This window comes from Capra hircus, chromosome 7, assembly GCF_001704415.2.
Source record: "Capra hircus breed San Clemente chromosome 7, ASM170441v1, whole genome shotgun sequence".
In the NCBI taxonomy this organism is placed as follows: domain Eukaryota; kingdom Metazoa; phylum Chordata; class Mammalia; order Artiodactyla; family Bovidae; genus Capra; species Capra hircus.
This window is the reverse complement of record NC_030814.1, coordinates 53952441-53978691: the sequence shown is the minus strand read 5'-3', so window position 1 is coordinate 53978691 and position 26251 is coordinate 53952441.

Genomic DNA, 26251 nt, shown 5'->3' with positions numbered 1-26251 from the left:
AGGCCTCTTTCCTGGAGAATCCAATGGACAGAGGAACCTAGCATGTTGCAGTCCATAGGATCACAAAGAGTCAGTCATGACTGGAGGGACTGAGCATGCATGCATACTCATTATAGAGAATGAAAATGAACAACTTGCCTGGTTATATAACATTGTTGTATAACATACATAAAAAATCCTCTCATAGTGGCAATTGTTCTGTATGGTTCTAAGTTGAAATAAGCTATAGTTTGGGAGTTGGGAGTTCCAGGATGGGGCTGGGGTAAATATTCACTGATTCAGGCACTATAAAGGTAGCACCAACAACGGAACCACTCCTCTGTAGAGTTGTCCATCACAGTTTACCCTGAATCTCCCCAAACAGCAGAAACAACATTGACTTGGGCATTGGGTCAAAACCGGGCGAGTTATAAATTCTAGAAATTTTACATAAAATGGATTACTCTGATCCAGCAAACATTTTTAAAAATCACCTTTTCTAAGTGAAGTGTTTTCAAACACAATCTAATTATTTAGTAAAACAGAGACATTTTATCATTTTAAATGACAAGAGTATGTATCTAGAGTCTCAGGACCCAAAAAAAAAAAAAAAAACCCAGCACTTATTCCTCCCTGGATGCTTGAATTGCAGGAGTCAGAGATCAGAGATCACCTCCAGCACCCAGGTTTCTCCTCTGACCTGAAGATATTGTCAGGTTCAAGGTTACAGCCAACAAGGAAGTAGTACCATAATATCCTTCAAATGATAGTAACCTTAGTAATCTTAATCTCAACCTCTGGCAAGAGGGTCTAAAAAGATAATTTATGACAATGTTAAGTATATGCCAGGAAATATATGAAAATGGATCCAAGAATCACAGTCCAAGAGCATAAGGACCTCATCTTTTTCATTGATTGAGGTTGTCTCAAGCTCTGAGGACACAAATTTTAAAATGTATTTTATGTAACTTCTCAACCCTGCAAAGTCAACTAGTCCTTTAACTTGAGGTCCTTTGACAGAGGTATCCATGAACAGTCATAATTAATACATTAATTAATAACTATGCCTGACACTTTTCTAAGTGATTTATATTTGCCAACTCATTCCCACCACAACCCAGTGAGGAAGGTATTGTTATCAACACTATCTTAAAGTGGGAAACTAAAGCACAGAAAGATTAGAAACGTGCCCAAGGATCATGATGTTAGGAAAGGGTGGAACTGGGGTCCAAAGCCAGGGTATCTGTAGGACAAGTGCTCTTTATATAATGCCTTCTGCCATATCAATAGCAGTCGCCATTTGTTCTGGATTTACTATGTGCCAATATGCAGCGTGCTTAGCACTTTATAGATACACCTAATTTTACTGTGCTTTGCTTTATTGTGCTTCACAGATACAGCATTTTTTTGGTTTTTGTTTTTTGCTTTATACAAATTGAAGGTTTATGGCGACCCTGCATCAAGAAAGTTTTTCGGCACCATTTTTCCAACAACCATTTGCTCATTTCCTGTCTGTGTATCATATTTTGGTAATTTTTGAAATATTTCAAATTTTTCACTAGTAAAAAGATGATGACTGAAAGCTCAGTTGATGTTTAGGATTTTTAGCAATAAAGTATTTTTAAATTAAGGCAGGTACAGTTTTTTTTAGACATAATGCTATTGCATGCTACTATTGTTTTTAAGACATAATGCTATTTCATGCTTAATAGACTATAGTAGAGTGTCAACACTACTTTTATGTGTACCAGGAAACCAAAAATATGTGACTGGCTTTATTATGAGATATACTTGATTGTGATGTCCTAGAACTGAACCCATAGTACCTCTGAGGTATGCCTATACATACGTTATTTCATTACATCAATATGACAATTCAATGAGGCATATGTAATTATTGGCCCCATGTTACAGGTAAGAATACTAAGGTTCAGAGATGACATGCAATTTTCCAAGTCATGTTTAATCAGAATAAAACTCAAACTCAGGTCATTACATTCAGCTGACCTGCCTAACCCTCTCTCATCTTGCCTCTCAGTTAGGGCTTTTTCTTCCATCAGTAAACCTTTACGTCCTCTTAACCACTGAGCAATGATTTCTAACTGAAAATAAACAAGAAAAGTGGAATTTGATTTCTAACAGAGATTCCCATTTCTACACACCTGAACTTGACTCTCCCCTAAGTATATTTGGGCTACATATTTTGTAAACTCTTAAACATATTTTTAAGTTTTCTTTAAAAAACTTTTGATGCAGTGTGAAAGGTATCATTTCATTTTCAAAGAAAAAAATATATATATATACACACATGCTCAGAAGAAATGAAAATGACTAAGACATAAACAGTGTTGACAGCTAAGTAGCAGGAAAATACCTGATGAGGAAGGCAATCTGTTCTTTTCCACATTTTCTATAATGTACATTCATCATGGTAGTAACAAGAAAAAAAGTTACTGTTTTTAAAAAGAAGAAATCATATTATTTAAGATAGGAAGTCTTTGTCCTCAGAACTTGACATAAAATTATCACTATAGTTGAGGGATTTTACATTCAGCTCTGGGCTTCCTGACTGTCAAGGCACAAAGAGAAACAAAGAGTTACAAAGGTCTTCACTGTTTAATATATCATTTCTTCCCGGGAGATAAACTACCATCTTGCCACTAGATTCTAAGAAAAATATATGACGTACAATTTTCAGTAACACTAACATCTACCCTGTAGTGCAAGACAGTCGGAGATTACTCACAGTCCTCATCTTTGTTCTCACCACTCTTTGCCTGGTTCTGGTATCAGGGTGATGGTGGCCTCGTAGAAAGAGCTTGGGAGTGTTTCTCTCTCTGCAAGTTTTTGGAAGAGTTTGAGAAGGAGAGGTGTTAGCTCTCTTTAAATATTTGATGGAATTTGCCTGTGAAGCTATCTGGTCCCAGACTTTTATTTGTTGAACATTTTTTAATCACAGTTTCAATTTCATTATGACTGTTATAGTTGCTTAAGAATTATGAATCCAGGGCCCTCCCTGGTGGCTCAGTGGTAAAGAATCTACCTGCCAATGCAGGAGACACGGGTTTGATCCCTGATCTGAGAGATTCCACATGCCACGGGACAATTAAGCCTGTGTACCACAACTACTGAGTCTCTGCTTTAGAGCCTGGGAGCCACAATTATTGAGCCGACATGTCACAACTACTGAAGGCCATGCACCCGAAAACCTGTACTCCACAATAAGGGAAAACGCTGCAATGAGAAGCCCTCACACTGCAACTGAAGAGTAGCTCCTCCCCCACCCCCCGCCAGCTCCCCACTCGATGCAACTAGAGAAAGTCCACATAGCAACAGAATCTAAGCACAGCTGAAAGTAAATAAGTAAATAGAATTATTTTTAAAATGACTATGATTCCATACCATCCTAAGGGACAAATACCACAAACACAGTGCCCATCATATTTTAGAATAGATTTAGAATTACATAAAATTGCAAAGGCAGTTCCCACATACTCTGCACCCATTTGTCCCTATTATTAACATCTTATATTAGTATGGTACTTTTGTTAAAATTTAAGAGTCTTCCCAGGTGGTACTAGTGGTAAAGAAGCCACCTGCCAATGCAGGAGATAAGAGAGACACAGGTTTGATTCCTGGGTTGCAAAGACCCCCTGAAGTAGGAAATGGCAACCCACTCAAGTATTCTTGCCTAGAAAGTTCTATGGACTGAAGAGCCTGGTGGTCGACAGTCCATGGGGTCACAGAGTCAGACATGACTGAGCACACACACACACACACGATGAATCTATACTGTTAACTGAAACCCAGATTTCCTTGGATTTTACTTAATGTCTTTTGTGTGTTCCAAAATCCCATCCAGGATAGCATATTACATTCAGTCATTATATTTCATTAGGTTCCTCTTGCCTGTAACAATTTTTCAAACTTCCCTTTTGATCATCCTCTTTTTGATTATTTTGACAATTGTGAGGGGTAATTAGTCAGGGATTCTGGAGAAGGTCCTTCAACGGGGATTTGTTTGGGTTTATAGGAAGGGTTATAGGTTTTAAAAGGAAGACCACAGAGATATAGTACCATTCTCATCACATCATATCAAAAGTATATGCTATTAAGATAATTTATACCTGCTCATGTTAACTGTGGCTGAGGCAGTATTAGATTTCTCCACTGTAAAGCTACATTCCCCCTCTTTTATACTGTGGTCTTTGGAAGAAAGTTACTAAAAGCAGCATATACGTTAAGGAGTGAGGAATTAGGCATGCAAAGTCCGTCTAGTCACCCCAATTATTACTCAATTATTTATTTATATCAATATAGATTCAAAGAGATTTATTTACTTATCCTTGATTATAACCAAGCACTCCTTTATTTTGTGGCTAAAATTGTTCAAGCTCTGACAGTGGGAAGCTCTTCCATGTGGCTCATTGTCCTTTTGCCACACACCCACCACTGTGTTTTGTTTTGTCTTTGAGTAATTCATTAAATCCTGGCGCTATGAAATGTTCCAGGCTCATCTTATATACTTCTCGCCAGAACCCTAGATGTGACTATTTCTCCCAAGTGTTTAAAGTGAAGTGTGGTATTATAAACTAATGTCTAAGTGTCACTGCTTCTAACCTTTCTCAGCTGACAAAGCAAGGACATGCATGTGTGTTAACTTGTACGTGTGTGTGTACTGTACTCTTAATATGACTGTATGTTTAAAAAGAGAGCACAGTCTGAACACACACGCAATGAAGACGACCTTGATATGACGGAGGCAGAGATCAGAGTACATAAACTTCAAGCTAAGACCCCAACGGGTGCCAGTAGGTACCAGAAGTTAGGACTGAGGAAACGACGCCTCCCTTCAGGAGCATGCCTGAGCCAACACCTTAGTTTTGGACTTCTAACATCCAGTGAGAAAATAAACTGCTGTCATTTAAGAATCTTGGTTTGTGGTACTTTGTTACTGTGGCCCTGTATCCTAATACAGTCCAATTCTTACTATTATTACTGCATGTATGCTCAGCCATGTCCAACTTTTTGCAAGTCCATGGATTGTAGCCCACTAGGCTCCTCTGTCCATGGAATGCTCCAGGCAAGAATACTGAAGTGGGTAGCTGTTCCCTTTTCCAGGGGATCTTCTCCACCCAGGGAATGAACTTGAGTTTCCTGCATTGGCAGGCAGACTCTTTACCACTGAGCTATTTGGCAGTTATTGTTATCTTATTATTATCACGATAGCCATGTATTAGTTTGTACTAATATAGTCCAACTTTTCAGTTTTGTTTCCTTCAAGGATCATGCTTTTGGTGTTGGACCTAAGAACTCGTCACCAAACACAATGTAACCTAGATTTTCTATGTATTTTTCTGGAAGTTTTACGTTTATATACATGATCTATTTTGAGTTAATTTTTACAAAAGATGCAAGGCATGTGTCTAGGTTCAATATTTTGCATGTGGACATCCAATTTTCCCTCCAACACTATCTGTTGAAACAACTATCTTTTCTCAATTGATTTGCTTTCTCTTCTTTGTCAAAAACCTCTTAACTTCATTTGTGTGGGTGTAAACTACATTTTTTAATATTTGGTTATTTTCCATATATGATATAATCCATTAAATTCTTTCATAATTTTTATGTTTGCAATAGCAGATTTTATTGCTCTTCCTTTCCTCTGGATCATTCATCAAAAAAGAAAAAAAATACTCAATTTCTCTAGGCACTACACAAAAAAATGGTAATATAAATTTCTTACATCAACTAAAAATGATTCATAATCATTTTCTTATTTGTACCTTCAGGCACTGAAGAAGATAAACTCTCCTTTGGAGTCACAGATTTTAAAAAATACATACTATGAAATTTTAAATGTTGGGATAGGTGCTTTCTATATCAGCTGTGGAGGAATTTTGCATTAGGGAGAAATGAGAAAATAGAAGAATTTACTATGAAATATGAGGTCCTGCTCTACAGATGACTCATTTTATGACTTCATGAAAATGCAGTAGTAATAGAACAGTGAGTGCTTTTGCTGCTCCTTCCACTGACACAGACAGCCACTATGAGATGCAGAAATGCTATAAAGCAAGGTTCAAAAGGATAAGGACTTCATCTTTTTTTGATAACTTTTGTATCCCCTACTCTAAGCACAGTCTCACACACAGCAAATATTTGTTGAATGAAAGATGAAGTCATTAGCTTGTATGAGCTGTCATAAAAAGGGTAACATATTGATGGACCAAGGGCTGAACCTGGGTCACGGGAGTGTTTTAAGTGTCTCACACTTAAAGAGTTTAAAAAATAGTATTTAAATACAATAGAATGAGTTTCCAACATTTTAAACTGTAAACAATCCTTATAAAAATCCAGATTTCAATGTTAGCTTGACAAAATTAAAGATTCAGCAATATTGAGCCTTTATTCCCATTCCCATTGAAATTGCACTGAATAGTTATCCTCTGTTTGGAGAAGGGAGTATGGTTTGCCACAAGTCCCACCTCTCCTTCTCATCAAACACATGGCCAGCTTTAATCATTTACCTTATCTACCTGATTTTCATAAACACATCTGAGTTTTTAGCTCTTGTTATATAGAATTGAGTGTCTCGCTATTTACAGAGATTTCTAGAGGATTTGGAGAACAAACAAATTATCTCATAATAGGTTTCATAGTAAGAAAATGCCATTTGTTGAAAATTAGAGTTATGCCAGGCCATGCTACATACTCTGTGCTAACTACTTGGCATGAAATATATCAATATGTTTTATTCTTGACAAAATTCCTAGAGAGTAGCTACGGTTGTTGTTCCTTTTTATAGCTGAGAGGTAACCATCCTGCTCAAAGGCATACCAAGTATAAGGCAGGAGAGGGAAAGAAGCTCAAATCTGAACTCATCAACGTCTCATGATGATTTGAACTACCTGTCAGCCCCTTTGTGAGCAGAGCAAATTCATTCCTGGTGACTCGTGGTCATTCACATTCATTCTTAGCGTTCCAAGGTGAGTATAATGGAAAAACTAGACAGATTCAAAAATGACTTTACTACTTACTAGATGTGAACTTGGCATGTTCTTTAACCCCTTGTTTGCTTACATGTGCAACTTTGAGAGTAAACAGTAACTTCATTGCTTGGTGTGAAGATTCAAGAAAATGTAGATAAAGCTTGCACACATTTCTTACTACAATCTGTGGTCAGTGTTCATATATACACACACATATATATATATGTCAGAGAGAGGTATGTTTTAGAGTTAGAGAAAGAAAAGAACAGAGTCCAGAAGTCTGAGACTGAGGCATAAGAATGGGCAAATTTCCCAGATGAAATGGGTGGTAGAGGAGGAGAACTGGGATCAGGGAAAGCAAGGAAACACCTGGTGTTACAATCCATTTCTGGATTGAATCCAAACTCTAAATTACTAGACTCAGGACTGACCACAAGAGGCCAATAACAATAGAGCAATACCAAGAAACCTAAAGGCTTGTAACCTCATACTTCTTTATTTTCCAAAACATGCAAGTCTTTTTCTGCAGTATATCCTGCCATGTGTCACATAAGAGGCAGATAGCTTCCACTTATATAACTTTATATACCAAAGAGTTACTAAACATATACCATATACCAGGAACTGTGCTAGCTGCTGCATATTTTGTAATGAATAAGATATAATTCTGGCCCTCTATCCAACTGCTCATTGTGAGAGTTTGGGTAATTGGAGTGAATCAAATTAACAGTAAATAATGATAGCTTAAAGAAAAGTTATCCAAGCGAAAAACAGGAACAAGGCTTATACAACTGAAGAGCCCTTTTTGGACAAAATGAAATTTAAGAAGGGGAAAAGGGCCACGGAAAGTGAACCAATGCCAAGCTTTGTTGACTAATATGAGTAAGTCAAGAACAATGGCTAAGAGAAGTGCTCCAGTGAGAGAAAACAGCACGTGTGAGGATTTAGAAGTGAGTGAGCTCATGATTTGCTTGTGGAGTTTTGAGAAATTCATAAAGTCCCGAATTTAGGAGTGAAATCATGAGGAAAAATGAAAGTATCTAAAGAATTAAGGAAGATATAGCCCAAGAAAGACATTGTGAATGGTATTCAAGTGTTTGGAATTTATTCTCAAGGCTATGGGGAATCAATGAAGTTTTCAAGAAATGTACATCTGAAGAGAAATGTTCCAGCTTCCCTGTGGCAAAGGAATTGGAAGATGGTGGGGAGAAAATATCAAAGGCAAGAGATCAACTGGGAGTGTCCTGTAGTAACCCTGTTGATTCAACCTCATCAGTCTCCTTCATGGTTTCATAGCAGTCACTGTGATGTGCTTCCCAGATCCCTCATTCATGAAGGATTTTTTTATTCCAGCTGCTAGAAGTGCTGCCAGCCCCATCATTGATGATCTCAGCTGCATAAAGCTGCCTGGCCCAATGTCACACCTGCCTGACCATGCAAAGGCCCACATCCAGTGACAGCTTGATACATCAATACAAAGGCTGGAACATCTGTACCCAGCTCATGACAATGCTGGAGTACCTCTGTAGGTCCAGAATTCTAGGCTGGATTAGCTGAGGAAATCTTTGAGTCAGCATCAAGTTGACTCATCTCCCTGTTCAGTGATACATGTTCTCCTCTTCTGTAGGTTTGATCCTAAGGATGCACTTAGTCAATCAGTCATGTCCGAAACTTTGCAACCTCTTGGATTGTAGCCCATCAGACTCCTCTGTCCATGGGTTGTCCCAGGCAAGTATACTGAAGTGGGATGCCATTTCAGTGCTTTTTAAGAGTGCTGCATGCTAGACTGCAAATCTGAATATGTTTTCTGTGGAACTCAATCTGTGACAGTTTCCTGCCACGTAAGAATACCATCATGCAGGACACATGAGACAAGGTGGCTCCATAAACACCTTTTAAAATTATTTACATCAATAATAACTAACAATGATTGAACATGAGAAGTTCTAAGATCCAAATGAATTTTTTTTCTGGAAAGGTGCCAAATATACTCATTTAAATGATGTAGACCACTGAGTCAGTACTCATCACCCCAGAGTTCCATCATTAACCAATGAGTTACAACGTTGAATGAGTGTAAGGGATAAGACCATATGACTTGGAGTTCTTCAGTGTTTCAAGACCAGAAATTATGTATCCACACTGTACACAGCTATATAAACAGTTCTACAATTTCACTGATAACTCTGTATGGGCAATATTATATCACTTTCATAAAGTCACATTAAAGCCTTTGTTTTTCCATGTCAAGATTATTAACTTTTACTGGGTAGTTTCTAGTGCTCGTCATTGTATACGAACACCACAGGGTATATTGAAGTCGTATATTTATACTTCATGTAGCTTGTTTACTTGGAATAAACTTATCCTGATTCATGTAGTTTAAATGATAGAGCTATGAATCTCTATAGTAATATTCTGGTTCCACATTTAACGCTATATTTCCCTGAAGCTCTGGTAACTTATGAGTGAAATTTCTGCTTGGGGATACCATTCAACTATACTGGCCTAAAATATGCGAGTTCCTGGGTGGATGAACTTTCTTTTGACAGATGTATGGAAAAGTCTGCTGTCCAAACAGAAACATGGTTTTCATTCCATGAGGGCAGAAAATATATCAGGGCTTACACACACACACATATTTTGCTGTGTATGAGTTACTGGGAAGCCTAGATATTGGTTTCCTCAACTTCTGGGCTGGTTGCCTATCCTATGTTGGTTGCTTTTGGCTATGAGCAGCCTCATTCATTTTGCCCAATGTGCCACACAGAAGTGAAAAATCTGTAGTGCACAGGAATACAAGGGAGCAAACTTAGACTGTACCAAAGAAAAAGAGAATATTTAGTTGAAATCTCACCTATTTTGATTTCTAAATTCCCTTGATGACAAACTTATTTTTTGAATATTTACTATGAAAACTCAATGCTAAAACAGTAATTAGGTTTTTTTTAAAAAGGAAGCATGCTAATCTAATTTTCTCTCTCTAATTAGGTGAGGAGTTACAAGTCAATACTTCTCACTTTGCAGTGTTTCTTAAACATGTTTGAAGGCGGAACCCTTTTTCAGTGAGCCAGTGCAAAATGGTGATGGAAGTTTAGCCTGTTTTGCTGCAAATAAAAGTGAGCTAAGAGAAGTTAACCATTGATTTCTTGATGGTCCAAATGTTGACAGAGTACAGAACAGAAGTACCCCCAGGATGTGAATAAAAGTAATGCATGCCAGATAGAAACAAATGATTGAATTATTGTGCTATAGAATTGTAAAACTGGAAGAATTCTCCAGAGATTACAAGACCCAAGCACTTCATTTTTCACATGTAAAAACTAAGATTCAGTATGAAAGTAAAGACTTGTCTCTGTTCACATAGCAAATTTATGAAAACCAACCACATCTGTTTGTTAAACGAATGAACTAATAATAGAGCATGCAAATAGTGCAGTTTAAAAACTATAATTTGGGGTCTCCCTGGTAGCCTATTAGCAAAGAATCTGCTTTGCAATGCAGGGGTCACTAATTTGATCCCTGGTCCAGGAAAATCACACCTGCCTGCCATGCGCCGCAAGTACTGAGCCCATGCTCTGGAGCCCACAGCCACAGCTACTGAGGGCCATGCACCCAGAGCCTGTGCTCCGCAACAAGAGAAGCCCCACTGTGATGAGAAGCCAGAGCAGCACAAGGAAGCGTAGCCCCCGCTCAGCACAACTAGAGACAGCCTGTGTGCAGCAAGACCCACCACAGCCAAAACACAGAATGAACGCGGCTTTAAAAAAACACAGATTGTCAAGAAAAGGGGAGTCAGAGAAATTACTTATGAGAATTTGAGAAAAATTAATTAGGTATTAGTAGTTGCTTATACTAGGGAAGACATCAAATAAGAAAAAGTTTTAGTATAAAGCTGCTAAGGAGATTTCCAGAAATAGAGAACATATAGAGAATTGAGATTGATGGATAAATTCCATGAAGCCAGCATCTCAGTGACAGCGGAAAGGATCTTTCTATTTAAACACATCTATAATATAGTATATATTTTAATATTATATATTTTACTATTTATATATTTAGTATATTATATTGTTTTCATATAATAACATTTTAATATATGATATGGTATTTAAAATATTTTATTTAGAAATATTTTAAGTTTAAAAAATGTTATGTAAAAAGTTCATGTGCCCTAAATAAGTCTTGTATTTTGCCATACTTGCAGTAACCCTTTAATTATTGTTGAGCCAGGCACACATAATGTAATTATTTTCTGCCAGGCTGAGCTTACGTGTTAATTTTCTTAGTGAGGTCTTTTGAAGAAATGAAATTTTAAATTTTGATTAAATATCACTCTTTCTTTTATGGTTCATGCTTTGAGGTCTCTCTTTGTTTACTCCAAGATCATGAAGTTCTCTCCTATGCTTCATTATAGAAGCTTCATAGTTTTAGCTGTTATGTTTACATGTATGACCCATCTCAAGTTAATTTTGCATACAGTGTGAAGTAGAAGTCAAGATTGTTCAATTACCATTTCTAGAAAAGATTTTTCTTTTCCCCCACTAAATTCTCACTGATATCACTGTCAAAATTTTAGGAGCTCTCTTTAGACTCTCTGTTCTTGTCTATTAATTTGTATATCCCTATATCAAAAACCATACTGTGTTGGTTACTGTATCTTTGTAAAATATTTTGAAAGAGATAAATAGCTCAATTTTGTTCTTTTCTGAGGGGGACTATTTTTTTTTTAAGCTAGTCCAGGTTATTTGCATTTTCAAATAGTTTTAGAATTAGTTTGTTAATTCCTGCCAAAAGAGAGACAGAGATTTTCATTGAGATTACATTGATTCAATAGGTCAACTTGAGGGAAGTCTGGATCTTAAAAGCTTTGGATTTTCCAGTCTTTAAATATAGTCCATTTCTTTATTCATGCAAATCTTTTAATAATTTTAATTTAAATTTCATCTTTCTAGATACCAATATTTTGACCCTTGCTTTTCTTTAACTTGAATTTGTCAGCTATATAGTTTCATTTCCTTTTATTTTTATTTTTCTGAATCTCTTCAAGTGTCTTGAATTATACAGACAGGACTGGAGTTTGTACTGTTAACCAATATGACTTTTTTTAATAGATGAGTTATGCTGACTTACATTTAATAATATATTAAATGTTTAGTTTCAACTCTGTCTTCTTAATGTATTATATCAACACACACAGTCAATAGAATTAGCTTTTGAAAATATGTCCCATTTCACTTGATATAGGTTTCTCTCCTAGTTCAGTCAGTAAAGAATCTGCCTGCAATGCAGGAGACACAAGTTCAAATCCTGTGTCAGGAAGATCCCCTGGAGAAAGAAATGGTGACCCTCTCCAGTATTCTTGCATGGAGAATCCCATGGACAGAGGAGCCTGGCAGACAATAGTCCACGGGGTCACAAGAGTTGGACATGACTTAGCAACTATCATCACTTGATGTATTTCAATCTTTTAAGACATGATATGTTCATATAGTATCCTTTACACTGATACTTTTATATAAACCAGTTACTGCCTTTTTATGGTCAAGGGTTGAGCACTTCATATCTACTGTTCTCAACTATGACTAAGAGAATTCCCAGGTGGTTCAGAGGGTAAAGCATCTGCCTGCAATGCAGGAGATGCAGGTCAATCCCTGGGTCAGGAAGATTCCCCTGGAGAAGGAAAAAGCAATCCACTTCAGTACTCTTGCCTGGAAAATCCCATGAACAGAGAAGCCTGGTAGGCTACAGCCCATGCAGTCACAAAGAATCGAACATGAATGAACAACTTCACTTTCATTATGACTAATATTGAAATTGCATGGGTGAGTGCTCCGTTGCTTCAGTCATGTCCAACTCGTTGTGACCCCATGGACCATAACCCATCAGGTTCCTCTGTCCATGGGATTTTCCCAGCAAGAATACTGGAGTAGGTTATCATGCCCTCCTCCAGGGAATATTCCTGACCCAGGGATCAAACATGCATCTCTTGTATTTCAGGCAGATTCTTTACTGCTGAGCCCCCGGGGATGTCCAGTATTGAAATTAGTTAACCCTGATATCTCCAATAGGATATGATTTAAATAGATATTAACTTAAAAATTAGTCAAGAATTACAAAGCTATCACAGTTATCAGCCTTTCACATTTTTTTCTATTCCCCTCCAGTATTTGACAATTAAATTCCATTTAAATTGTCAGAACACACAACCATTTCACCACTGAGGTTTAGCTCTAGAGATAAAAATACATTTAATGCTCAGCACCAGACTGTAAAGAGTTATTAGTGACTAACAATTAGCAGTACACTATAACCTGACTGTTTTGCTTTATACTCAAAATTGTATCACAGTTATTTTTCCTACTTAGCTGTCATTCCAAGATACCATTTTTATGATGGAATTGTATTGGATCATTAGCATTTTCCATAGTTTATTTTGTAATCCTATGTTATTGATTGTTTGGATTTGAGGTCACATTATATATATTCACATCCCTGGCATGTAGTAAACAGTACGGAAATGGCACAGTACCAACTCTAAATCATGACTCTGCCTCTTATGGTTAGATATGACTGTGAGCAAATTAACTCAGTTGCATGAGCCTTAGTTTCTTCATCTGTAATGGGGATTAGTAATATACACCTTATAAAACTGTTGCAAAGGCTATCAGTCATATCATTAAATATATAATATCATAAAGGGACTTCCCTTGTGGTCTAGTGGCTAATACTCTATGCTCCCAATGCAGAATGCCCAGGTTCGATCCCTGGTCAGGGAACTAGATCACACACACTGCAACTAAGAGTCTGCATGGTGCAACTAAAGATCCCACATGCTGCAACTAAGACCCAGTGCAGCCAAATAAATAAATAAATGTATCATAGGACATATCCAAATCATGTAGCATGTATTCTTTTGAGTGAATAAAACATATTGAAAGAGAGCTAAACACAACTGAGCTAGGCTCAAGTTTCAATTGCTAAGAATCTATAAAGTGCAAAGCATTTTCCTGAATATATATAAATATTTGACTATATAAATAACTCTGTTCTTTCTAAACCTCTCCTTTCATAGTGGAGGTCCCAAAGGCTTAGATGTTCCTTAGGTCAGCTAATCAATTATTTAGCTCTTCAAATTGATCTTTGGCTTGTTATTTGTTCCCATCTACCATAAAGTCATTGATGGAACTTGGGCTTTGACACTATTAGGACCATGACATTTTTTTTCCTACAGTACAAATCCCCCACTCCATCTATCTGATATTGTAAGCCCTATGACCATGAGGAATAGCTCAGACTTGGAGTCAAGCAGTTACAGATTTTAGCTTTAGCTCTGTCACTAACTAGTTTTGTGACCTAACGGAGTTATTTTACTTCTCTGAGCTTCTGAACATCACAATAATATGATATATTATATTCAGTTGAGTTCAGTTCAGTTGTTCAGTCATGTCTGACTCTTTGCGAACCCATGAATCACAGCACGCCAGACCTCCCTGTTCATCACCATCTCCCGGAGTTCACTCAGACTCACATCCATCGAGTCCGTGATGCCATCCAGCCATCTCATCCTCTGTCATCCCCTTCTCCTCCTGCCCCCAATCCCTCCCAGCATCAGAGTCTTTTCCAATGAGTCAACTCTTCACATGAGGTGGCCAAAGTATTGGAGTTTCAACTTTAGCATCATTCCTTCCAAAGAAATCCCAGGGTTGATCTCCTTCAGAATGGATTGGTTGGATCTCCTTGCAGTCCAAGGGACTCTCAAGAGTCTTCTCCAACACCACAGTTCAAAAGCATCAATTCTTCAGTGCTCAGCCTTCTTCACAGTCCAACTTTCACATCCATACATGACCACAGGAAAAACCATAGCCTTGACGAGACGGACCTTAGTTGGCAAAGTAATGCTTTTGAATATACTATCTAGGTTGGTCATAACTTTTCTTCCAAGGAGTAAGCGTCTTTTAACTTCATGGCTGCAATCACCATCTGCAGTGATTTTGGAGCCCCAAAAAATAAAGTCTGACACTGTTTCCACTGTTTCCCCATCTATTTCCCATGAAGTGATGGGACCGGATGCCATGATCTTCGTTTTCTGAATGTTGAGCTTGAAGCCAACTTTTTCACTCTCCTCTTTCACTTTCATCAAGAGGCTTTAGTTCCTCTTCACTTTCTGCCATAAGGGTAATGTCATCTGCATATCTGAGGTGATTGATATTTCTCCCGGCAATCTTGATTCCAGCTTGTGTTTCTTCCAGCCCAGCGTTTCTCATGATGTACTCTGCATAGAAGTTAAATAAGCAGGGTGACAATATACAGCCTGGATGTACTCCTTTTCCTATTGGAACCAGTCTGTTGTTCCATGTCCAGTTCTAACTGTTGTTTCCTGACCTGCATACAGGTTTCTCAAGAGGCAGGTGAGGTGGTCTGGTATTCCCATCTCTTTCAGAATTTTCCACAGTTTATTGTGATCCACGCAGTCAAAGGCTTTGGCATAGTCAATAAAGCAGAAATAGATGTTTTTCTGGAACTCTCTTGCTTTTTCCATGGATGTTGGCAATTTGATCTCTGGTTCCTCTGCGTTTTCTAAAACCATATATATATATATATATATTATATATAATAATAAAAATATAATTTTTAATGTTATCAGAATTGAATAATATTTGTAAAGAATAACAAAGTATAGGAGAAAAATGCAGTATAAGCTACAACTTGCTACAGAGGGAATGCTTATGGGTTTCTTCTGATGCTTACCTAGTGGAAATTATGATGTCAAAACCATTATCTTAAGTTAACCATGTAACCCTGATATGATTACAAGCATGTAAGAACAGTGGACACTAAAACTGTGTGGCAGTGCTTTATCATTCAGAATATTCAGAGTCTCATATTACTTTTATGTTTTCATCCAATAGAAACCAAGCTTGTTTAAGGGCACTAGTGGTAAAGAATCTGCCTGACAATGCAGGAGACATACAGATGGAGGTTCGATCCCTGGGTTGGGAAGATCCCTTGGAGGAAGGCACGGCAACCCACCCCAGTATTCTTGTCTGGGAAATTCCATGGACAAAGAAACTTGGTGGGCTCCAGTCCATAGGGTTGCAATGAGTCAGACACGACTGAAGTGACTTACCACGCAAGCTTGTCTAAAGTCTAATAATGATTTAACAATCTCCTAAGATCACATCTCTATTTCCTGGGCTGAGAATCATCATTTACTGTATCTTTCTCTCTGTGCAGCATGGGAAATGTGACAGCTACAACTGGGCAGCTATCTGCAACTTGATGGAAAGCACTGTGTGGTCTGCTACGTCTTTATGCAGAAACGTTAATTAATAGAAATCACTGTGGGTTGAGCAATGTTTAATTAACTGAATTAATTGAATTTCCACTGATTACAAAAAGTATAACAGCACCAACTGAAAGGAACTACTTTATTGTTGTAACTAAAAAAATTTCATTTCATGATGTTGGTTGTCCTGTGAAACTCCAAGGATGTATTCAGGATCAAGTGAGTTGACTGGAAATGATCAGCAGGGCTGCGTGCCTCTGTATTCATTCTCTGGCACTCATGATACCTCTGTTGAGGCTGTGTAATTATATGGGTAATTATCCATCACACCAGAGTGTGCTGAACTGAAACAACTGATAACACTGCTTTTTTTTTTACCTTCCTAATTTGGCTTTCATTTGGAAACATGGAGGTAAAAGGACATTTTCTTCTAAAAACAGCGAAGTTGATTTTTTTTGATTAAGAAAAGAAAGTAGGCTGCTTACAGAAAATTGGCAAAAGAGAGTAAAAGAAATAAAAATAACACATGATGGTAAATATTATGCCAGGTGGTGTCCTAATGCTTTATTTTTTAAATTTTATTAATCAAATTCTCATAACAGTCCTCTGAAAGCATTATTATTATTTCACTTTACATAGTAAAGGAAATTAAGGCCTTGAGAGGCCAAGTAACTTATCGAAAGTCACACAAAGATGTACCCATAACTCCAACTTTCAGAGATAATCACTCAATATTTTAATAGTTCCCCCCATACACATATCTTGTTTGTATCATGACTGTGCTAGGCAAGTGAAATATTTTATTTCTGTCCATTTTTATAGCAAACATTTAGAATGAATTCAATCACTCATGTTATGGAGATGACAAAACTAAGATGCAGTTTGTTTAATCTGTTCAGGGTCATACAAGTATTGTGTTGGCCAGAAAGTTTGTTTGGATTTTTCCACGGTACAGAAAAATCTGTATCAACTTTTGGTCAACTCAATAGTTTGTGTCAGGGCCCAGATTTTAACCCATGTACCTCTGATTCCTAAGCAGGTAGCTTTTTCAATATATATCACTGCCCCATTTTCTCAATATTAAAATTATCAGTGCTGAAATTTAAGCTTTCAACCTCCAGACAACGAAACTATGCTCACTGGGTCACCTTTCCACTTAAAGATTCACATTCTGTGGAGTCAAGTGAGGTCTGCCTTCATGGGACACATTTCTTTCATACAATATAGAAAAGACATGAAACATAGGAGGGTGCTCCTTTAATCTCAAAATTTCATTATTGGGATGTAACTCTGGAATTTTCTTAATAATTAGTTTATTCAGCATAATTTATTTCATTTGCCTTGGAAGAAATTACCTTTGATACTCACTCATCCTTTCATGGGAAAAGGCAATGGCACCCTACTCCAGGACTCTTTTGCCTGGAAAATCCCATGGATGGAGGAGCCTGGTGGGCTGCAGTCCATGGGGTCGCTAAGAGTCGGATAGGACTGAGCGACTTTACTTTCACTTTTCACTTTCATGCATTGGAGAAGGAAATGGCAACCCACTCCAATGTTCTTGCCTGGAGAATCCCAGGGACGGGGGAACCTGGTGGGCTGCCGTCTATGGGGTCACGCAGAGTCGGACCCAACTGAAGTGACTTAGCAGCAGCATCCTTTCTATTCTAAGGAAAGAGTCAGTTCTCTGGAAGGAAAACATAGAGTCTTTAGAGTAGGGGTATCCAGCACAACCAGGGGTAATATACCTCTAGTCTCTTCCAGGCAAATCATGTGTAATCACTAATCATTACAGTAGTCCACTAGTGGGAGGAAGGGAAGTGGGCTCCACTCTCTTCTCCTGTCAGTCACTCATCAAGCCAATAGACACCCCTGCCCTTGTCTTGTTTTATTAAAGACCCTGCCAAGTATAAGAGCTTCCCTGAAAGCTAAGTTGGTAAAAAATCCACCTGCAATGCAGGAGACCCTGATTCGATTCCTGGGTCAGGAAGATCCACTGGAGAAGGGATAGGTTATCCACTCTAGTATTCTTGGGCTTCCCTGGTGGCTCAGCTGGTAAAGAATCCACCTGCAATGTGGGAGACCTGGGTTGGATCCCTGGGTAGGGAAGAGCCTCTGGAGAGGGGAAAGACTACCCATTCTAGTATTCTGGCCTGGAGAAATCCATGGACTGTATAGTCCATGAGGTCTCAAAGAGTCAGACACGACTGAGCAACTTTCACTTTCAGGCACAACTGTCACTCAGCCTTGGCACAGAGCAATTCTTAACCCTAAACAGCGGCTCTGACAGCTAATACCACACAGGCCCAGGGAAAATACTTTCTGCATCTCTTATCCTGTGAATCATCTTTATTCAGAAGCCTGTGGTAGGCCACTGCTGATGCATAGGTGAACGCAGTGCAGAGCATAAAACAATTCTGCAGTATTTACAACGGTGATTTATCAGGGTTGAAAGACATTATGTGATAGTAAGCAATGAATATTCCTCTTAAATTTACAGACATTACTTGTAGATCTGAATATAACATCTGTGAAATGTTACTGATTGTTTATGTTCACAATTAGATGAAGCTTAAACTCTTCTATTGAGAATACCTTTGATTAAAATATTTAATCCCTTAACAAAATTTTTTAAAAGAAAAAATACTTTAAGGTTTAACTAAGTAGTAGTTTTTTGCCATTTATCACTTTTTTTTTAATAATTAGAGGATAATAGCTTTACAATGTTGTGTTGGTTTCTGTCATACAACGTGAATCAATCATAAATATATCTCATCTGAAATGGACTTTTTTTTAGATTCCACATGCAATTGAGATCATATAGCATTAATCTTTCTCTGACTTATTCTACTTAGCATAATGCCCTCAGAGTTAATCCATGAGTCACAAACAGCAGGATTTGTTCATTTTTTCATGGCCTAGTAATAATCCATTGACTGTAAATACCACATCTTCTTTGTCCATTCATCCATCAATGAACACCAGTGGTTTTTATGTCTTGGCTATCATAAATAATGCTGCTGTGAATATGGGGGTATAGATATATTTTAGAGTTAGTGTTTTGCTTTCTTTGGAGTATATTTCTAGAAGTAAGATTGTTGATCATATGTAGTTCTATTTTTTAATTTTTTGAGGATCTATCATACTGTTTTCCACATGGCTGTACCAGTTTACAAGCCCACCAACAGTGTACAATAGTCTTCTTCACATCCTTGCAAGCAGTTCTTGTCTACTGTCTTTTGGACGATGTGGTCATTCTAATAGGCATGAGGCGATACCTCATTGTGATTTTGCTTTGCATCTCCCTGATGACTAAAGATATTGAACATCTTTTCATATACCTGTTGGTCACTTTGTGTCTTTTTTTTCAAAATGTAGGCCTTTGCCTATTCTTAACTGGATTTTTTTTTTCTTTAGGGGCAGGTTATTTATTTATTTATTTATTTATGCTATTGAGTTCTATGAGTTCTTTATATATTTTGGATACTAAACCCTTTCCAGGTATATGGTTTGCAAATATTTTTCCCATTCCATAGGTTGTCTTTTCACTCTGTTGACTTCTTTTGATCTGAAGAAGTTTTTCACTTTGATGTAGCCCCACTTGTTTATTTTTGATATTGCTCCTTATGCCTTGCTAAGTCACTTCAGTCGTGTCCAACTCTGTGCGACCCCATAGACGGCAGCCCACCAGGCTTCCCCGTCCCTGGGATTCTCCAGTCAAGAACACTGGAGTGGGTTGCCATTTCCTTCTCCAATGCGTGAAAGTGAAGTCACTCAGTCATGTCTGACTCTTAGCGACCCCATGGACTGCAGCCTACAAGGCTCCTCCATCCATGGGATTTTCCAGGCAAGAGTACTGGAGTGGGGTGCCATTGCCTTCTCCACCTTATGCCTTAGATTCTATTAAAAAGTGAAAAAAAAAAAAATCTATCAAAAAATCATTGTGAAGACCCTTGTCAAGAAACTTTACCCTATGTTTTCTTATAGGAGTTTCATGGTTTTGTCTGACATTTAAGTCTTTTTGAGTTAATTTTTTGAGTGGAGTAAGCTGGGGTTGTATAACTTATTTTTTTAATTTATTTATTTTAGCCTGTGCTGGGTCTTCATTGCTATGGGCCTTCTTTAGTTGCAATGAGCAGGGGCTACTCTTTGTCGCAATGCATGGGCTTCTCATTGTGGTGACTTCTCTTGTTGCAGAACACAGGCTCTGGGCATGTGGGCTTTCAGCAGCTGTGGGCACAAGGGCTCAATAGTTGTAGTGCACAGCTCAGTTGATTTGTGGCGTGTAGAATCTTCTGGGGCCAGGGATGGAACCTGTGTTCCCTGCATTGGCAGGCAGATTCTTATCTACTGTACCACTAGGGAAGTCTTATATAGCTTATGTTTAATTTTATAATTTATTAATTTGGTCCATAACTTTTACATATTTGCATATGGTCTTAGTAGTATTAGCAGGCTCTGCAATTGTTAACAGTTGATCCAGTTAGAAATTGCCACACATAGCATTAATTCTCCTTCATCTCTGTTATCTTTATCCGTTGTTTAGTCCTTCCAGGTAGCTATAGAGGAAGCCAGATCCCACAGCCTCAGCCATGGTGCTTCATGTCTGGTTGGAGCAGAGTGAAGAGCCACCATTTCCTGGGTCTTGTTGGGACAGTCCTGGGTACAGGAAGCACCTGACCTCCCTCTGTGGCAGGTACAATGGAGACCAACTCAGAGCCCAGTCCTTACTGAAGGGAGCTCAGAGAGCTAGTGGCCTGTCTCTCCATAGCACAAGCAGCTAAGTTCTATGGGTTGATTTGGTGAAGCAAATCTAGGAAAACACTTAAACTGAATCTGATATATCTGCTAAAGATGCTCTTTAACTCTACAAAAAGGAGAATACATCTCACTCCCAACATATCAAACCTGACCCACTCCACACAATCTAGAATCTCCCAGTCCTCTGTGTGTGACATGCCTACTCAACAGATTCCACCTACACCCACCAAAACTGTTCCTAAATATCCATCCACAGAGAAATGGATAAAGAAGTTGTGGTACATTATACAATGGAATACTACTCAGCCATTAAAAAGAACGAAATACTGCCATCTGCAGCAACATGGATGGACCTAGAGACTGTCATACTGCGTGAAGTAAGTCAGACAGAGAAAGATAAGTATCATACGATAACCCTTATATGTGGAATCTAAAGAGAAATGATACAAACGAACTTTTTAAAAAACAAAAACAGACTCACAGACTTGGAGAACTTGTGATTACCAGGGAGGAAGGATGGGAGGAAGGGATGGTTAGAGAGTTTGAGATGGACATGTAAACACTGCTGTATTTAAAATGGAAAACCAGCAGGGACCTATTGTATAGCACAGGGAATTCTGTTCAGGGTTATGTGGCAGTGTTATGTGTTATGTCTCCTCAGTTTGGAGGAGAATGGATACTAATATATATATCAGTTCAGTTCAGTTCAGTTCAGTTCAGTCACTCGGTCATGTCCGACTCTTTGCGACCCCAAGAATTGCAGCACACCAGGCCTCCCTGTCCATCACCAACTCCTGGAGTTCACTCACACTCACATTCATCAAGTCAGTGATGCCAGTCAACCATCTCATCCTCTGTCGTCCCCTTCTCTTGCCCCCAATCCCTCCCAGCATCACAGTCTTTTCCAATCAGTCAAGTCTTCACATGAGGTGACAAAGTACTGGAATTTCAACTTTAGCATCATTCCTTCCAAAGAACACCCAGGGCTGATCTCCTTCAGAATGGACTGGTTGGATCTCCTTGCAGTCCAAGGGACTCTCAAGAGCCTTCTCCAACACCACAGTTCAAAAGCATCAGTTCTTCGGGGCTCAGCCTACTTCACAATTCAACTCTCACATCCATACATGACCACAGGAAAAACCATAGCCTCGACTAGACGGATCTTAGTCAGCAAAGTAATGTCTCTGCTTTTGAATATGCTGTCTAGGTTGGTCATAACTTTTCTTCCAAGGAGTAAGCGTCTTTTAATTTCATGGCTGCAGTCACCACCTGCAGTGATTTTGGAGCCCCAAAAAATAAAGTCTGACACTGTTTCCACTGTTTCCCCATCTATTTCCCATGAAGTGATGGGACCGGATGCCATGATCTTCGTTTTCTGAATGTTGAGCTTTAAGCCAACTTTTTCACTCTCCTCTTTCACTTTCATCAAGAGGTTTTTTAGTTCTTCCTCATATATATATATATATATATAATTTATATATATAATTCTACTGTCCACCTGACACTATCACAACATTATTAAACAGCTGTTTGTTGTGGTTGATTAGTCACTAAGTCGTGTCTGACTCTTGCAACCCCATGGATTGTAGCCTGCCAGGCTCCTCCATCCATGGGATTTCCCAAGAAAAAAAAATACTGGAGACAGTTGCCATTTCTTCCTCCAGGGGATCTTCCCCACCCAGCAAGCGATCTCACATCTCCTGCAATGGCAAGTGGATTCTTTACCACTGAGCCACCAAGGAAGCCTATTGAACAGCCATACTCCAATATGAAAAGTTTAGAAAGGAGTGTTCATTAGCTCCGTTTGGAATGTAGCCATCTGAGATTGAGCCCACCAACTGAGATCATTTCAGTTCAGTGTGGAGCCCTGATTTGGAACAGAGAGATGATCTGACAACTGCACCCAACTGCAGCCCATGTACCTGCAGCAGGGAATGAGTCGTAGGAACTGAGCCATCAGAACCAGCAGCTCCATCAGGACAGGGAAAAGGGGATTATATTGACTTGGATCCCATTTGTTTTAGGTGCTTTTCCCAAAACTCTGACAAAGAGCCTAAACCTGAGCATTGATATGTGATCATTTACCAGGCCTCCTGGGCTTCCTTGGTGGTTCCACCTGCAGTGCAGGAGACACAGGAGACCCGGTTCGATCCCTGGATTGGGAAGATCCCCTGGAGAAGGAAATGGCTACCCACTCCAGTATTCTTGCCTGGAAAATCTCATGGATAGAGGAACCTGGTGGGCTACAGTTCACGGGTTGCAAAGATTCAGATATGAATGAAGCAATGGAACACAGCACAGGCTTCCTGGCAGAGGTGGTCTGAGCCCCACGTTTTGGGGCCTGTCTAACACATCAGTTCCCCTAAGTATTCCTTGCTCCAGCGCTCTGTGTGTTCAGTTAAAATGGGTAGTGCAGCACAGTGAAAGAGAGGTCTTTTGAAGGGAGGAGGCAGCTATAAACTCATGAACACCACCACTAACTGTGCAACCCAACAGGCAGGAGCCATTATCAGACTGAGAGAGGGTGCCAGATGCCTGAAGATGACTAATGACCGCTACATATTCTAGCCATTATTCTTAGAGACAAGTTTAGAACCTGAATGCCCAGCAGTTCTAGGATATGTACATATATATCCTGTCTGTATGGATGGGTCTGTGATTTAGTGCTAACAAACATATCTCTAGGAGGAAAATAGATGTGCTAATCGACAAAGATTTAAGCTGCAGAAAGAATCATCAATCTCCTCTGCTATAATGGTCATTTTGGCTTCCTTTCTTGTAACGGGATATTTTTAAAAAACATTTTTTTATTGCCTATGCTTACTTTTCAGTTTTCACACATTATAATTCCAAGTTTTGAATTTCTTCTAACTATATGATAGGATACTGTAGACACACTGATTCAAGAGTGTTTTCACAAATTAATGCTGATTATTCTGAGTGCTGAAGAATTGATGCTTTTGAACTGTGGTGTTGGAGAAGACTCCTGAGAGTCCCTTGGACTGCAAGGAGATCCAAACAGTCCATCCTACAGGAGATCAGTCCTTGGGTGTTCATTGGAAGGACTGATGCTGAAGCTGAAACTCCAATACTCTGGCCACCTGATGCGAAGAGCTGACTCATTTGAAAAGACCCTGATGCTGGGAAAGACTGAGGGCAGGAGGAGAAGGGGAGGACAGAGGGTGAGATGGTTGGATGGCATCACTGACTCAATGGACTTGGGTTTGGGTAGACTCCAGGAATGGACAAGGTGATGGACAGGGAGGCCTGGCATGCTGCAGTTCATGGGGTCACAAAGAGTGGGACACGACTGAGTGACTGAATTGAACTGATTCTGTCATTGACTAAACTTACATATCTACATCTCTATCTAGGTAACTGGACACTTAATGGATGGATGGATAGGTAGGTAGGTAAATAGATATGTAGAAATATATTTTTAGTTAAGGAGTTGGAAAATATTTTTTTGTCTAAGACAATGTACCAGAGAAGGCAATGGTACCCCACTCCAGTACTCTTGCCTGGAAAATCCCATGGACAGAGGAGCCTACAGTCCATGGGGTCATTAAGAGTCGGGCACGACTGAGAGACTTCACTTTCACTTTCATGCATTGGAGAAGGCAATGGCAACCCACTCCAGTGTCCTTGCCTGGAGAATCCCAGGGCCGGGGGAGCCTGCTGGGCTGCTGTCTCTGGGGCCGCACAGAGTCGGACACGACTGAAGCGACTTAGCAACAGTAGCAGAACAATGTACTCTTATTTCAACAAATATTTACTGAGCAGTTAGTTTCAGCGCTTATACTGAGCCTTAACACCAGTGGGCACTGAAACATAGCTTCCAGAAAGAACTAAAAATGGGTGGCAACTAAGCGTTCAAATAGCACGTGACCACTTTCTGAAAGGCACTGTCATTTTTCCAAAGTTATTTTCACAAAGTCATGTTGATCACAGGGACATTTTGATGTAATTCTTTTTTTTTTTCCTTGATCTAAATTAGGGGGCAGAACAGACATTCGCTCACCCTCTTTCCATCCCTGACTCCACTCAGGGGATGGACTAGGGCTCAAGGATGTCTTAGGCAGAAGGGATGAAATAAAGGTCTGAGATCTCTTCAGTATCTAAAATTGGATCATGAGAAATGGTTCTTACATTTTGACACATCAAAATGCCTCTACCTCAAAGTGGACATGGCAAATAATAGAGTTTAATCAGTTGCATTAAAATGTAGTATTTGATGCCTGGGGCTTTTTCTTTCCTATGCATTTGTAAGCAAAAGAATAGAACTGTGAGAATTAATCAACACAAGGAATATTAACAGGGAGGGATGTTCTTGAAGCTCAGAAGAGAGGGCATCACTGTAGAATAAGGTGTTTTGAGCAGAGTTCATGTGGAGGTGAGATCCAAGCGAGATCTGAAGGATAAAAGGAAAAGAGACACGAGCAAAGGCACAGGGGCTCCTTTGAGGGACTGGATTGAAGTGTTCATGTTGCAGAAGAGCAAAAACTAAGGACAGGAAAAAAAGATTGGTGCAGAACTTCAGAAAGATTTAACAGCTAAGCTAAAGAGTTCGAACTTTTGCCCTGCTGACAAAAACAAGCCTCCGTAACTTAGGAAACCAGTTGCATTGAGTATTTAAAGACACCTTGCTGACAAAGATGTGAGATGTGCCTAGTAAAATAATCAATAATTACTTTTGATCTGGTTCCACACTCACAAGTAACAGTAGCTAATGTTGATTGAGTTCTTACTATGTCAAAGACTGGGCTTAGTCTTCCTGTCTCACTTAATCTTTGCAACTACCCTATGAGCTCCGTATATTATTGCTCAGGGAACAAACAATACGTTTAGCAATTTGCCTAACTTATATGCGATCGAGAGGGTGGAGCAAAGATATGACCCCAAGAGGTGTGACTTCAGCACCCATACTATTAACCACGAAGCTGTCCCGCCTCTCCAAGCAGCCTTGTAAGAGAATGACTCCCCTGTAACCTGCTGAAGGGAATGGCTGCTCAAGTCAACAGCAGTCATGTCTTTTTACTACTGATGGCACCAGAGGGGCTCCCTGGTGGCTCAGATGGTAAAGAATCTGTCCACAATGCAGGAGACCCAGGTTCGATCTCTGGGCTAGTAAGATTCCCCTGGGGAAGGGGATAGCTACCTACCCCAGTATTCTTGCCTGGAGAATTCCATGGACAGAGGAGCCTACCAGGATATAGGGTTGCAAAGAGTCGGA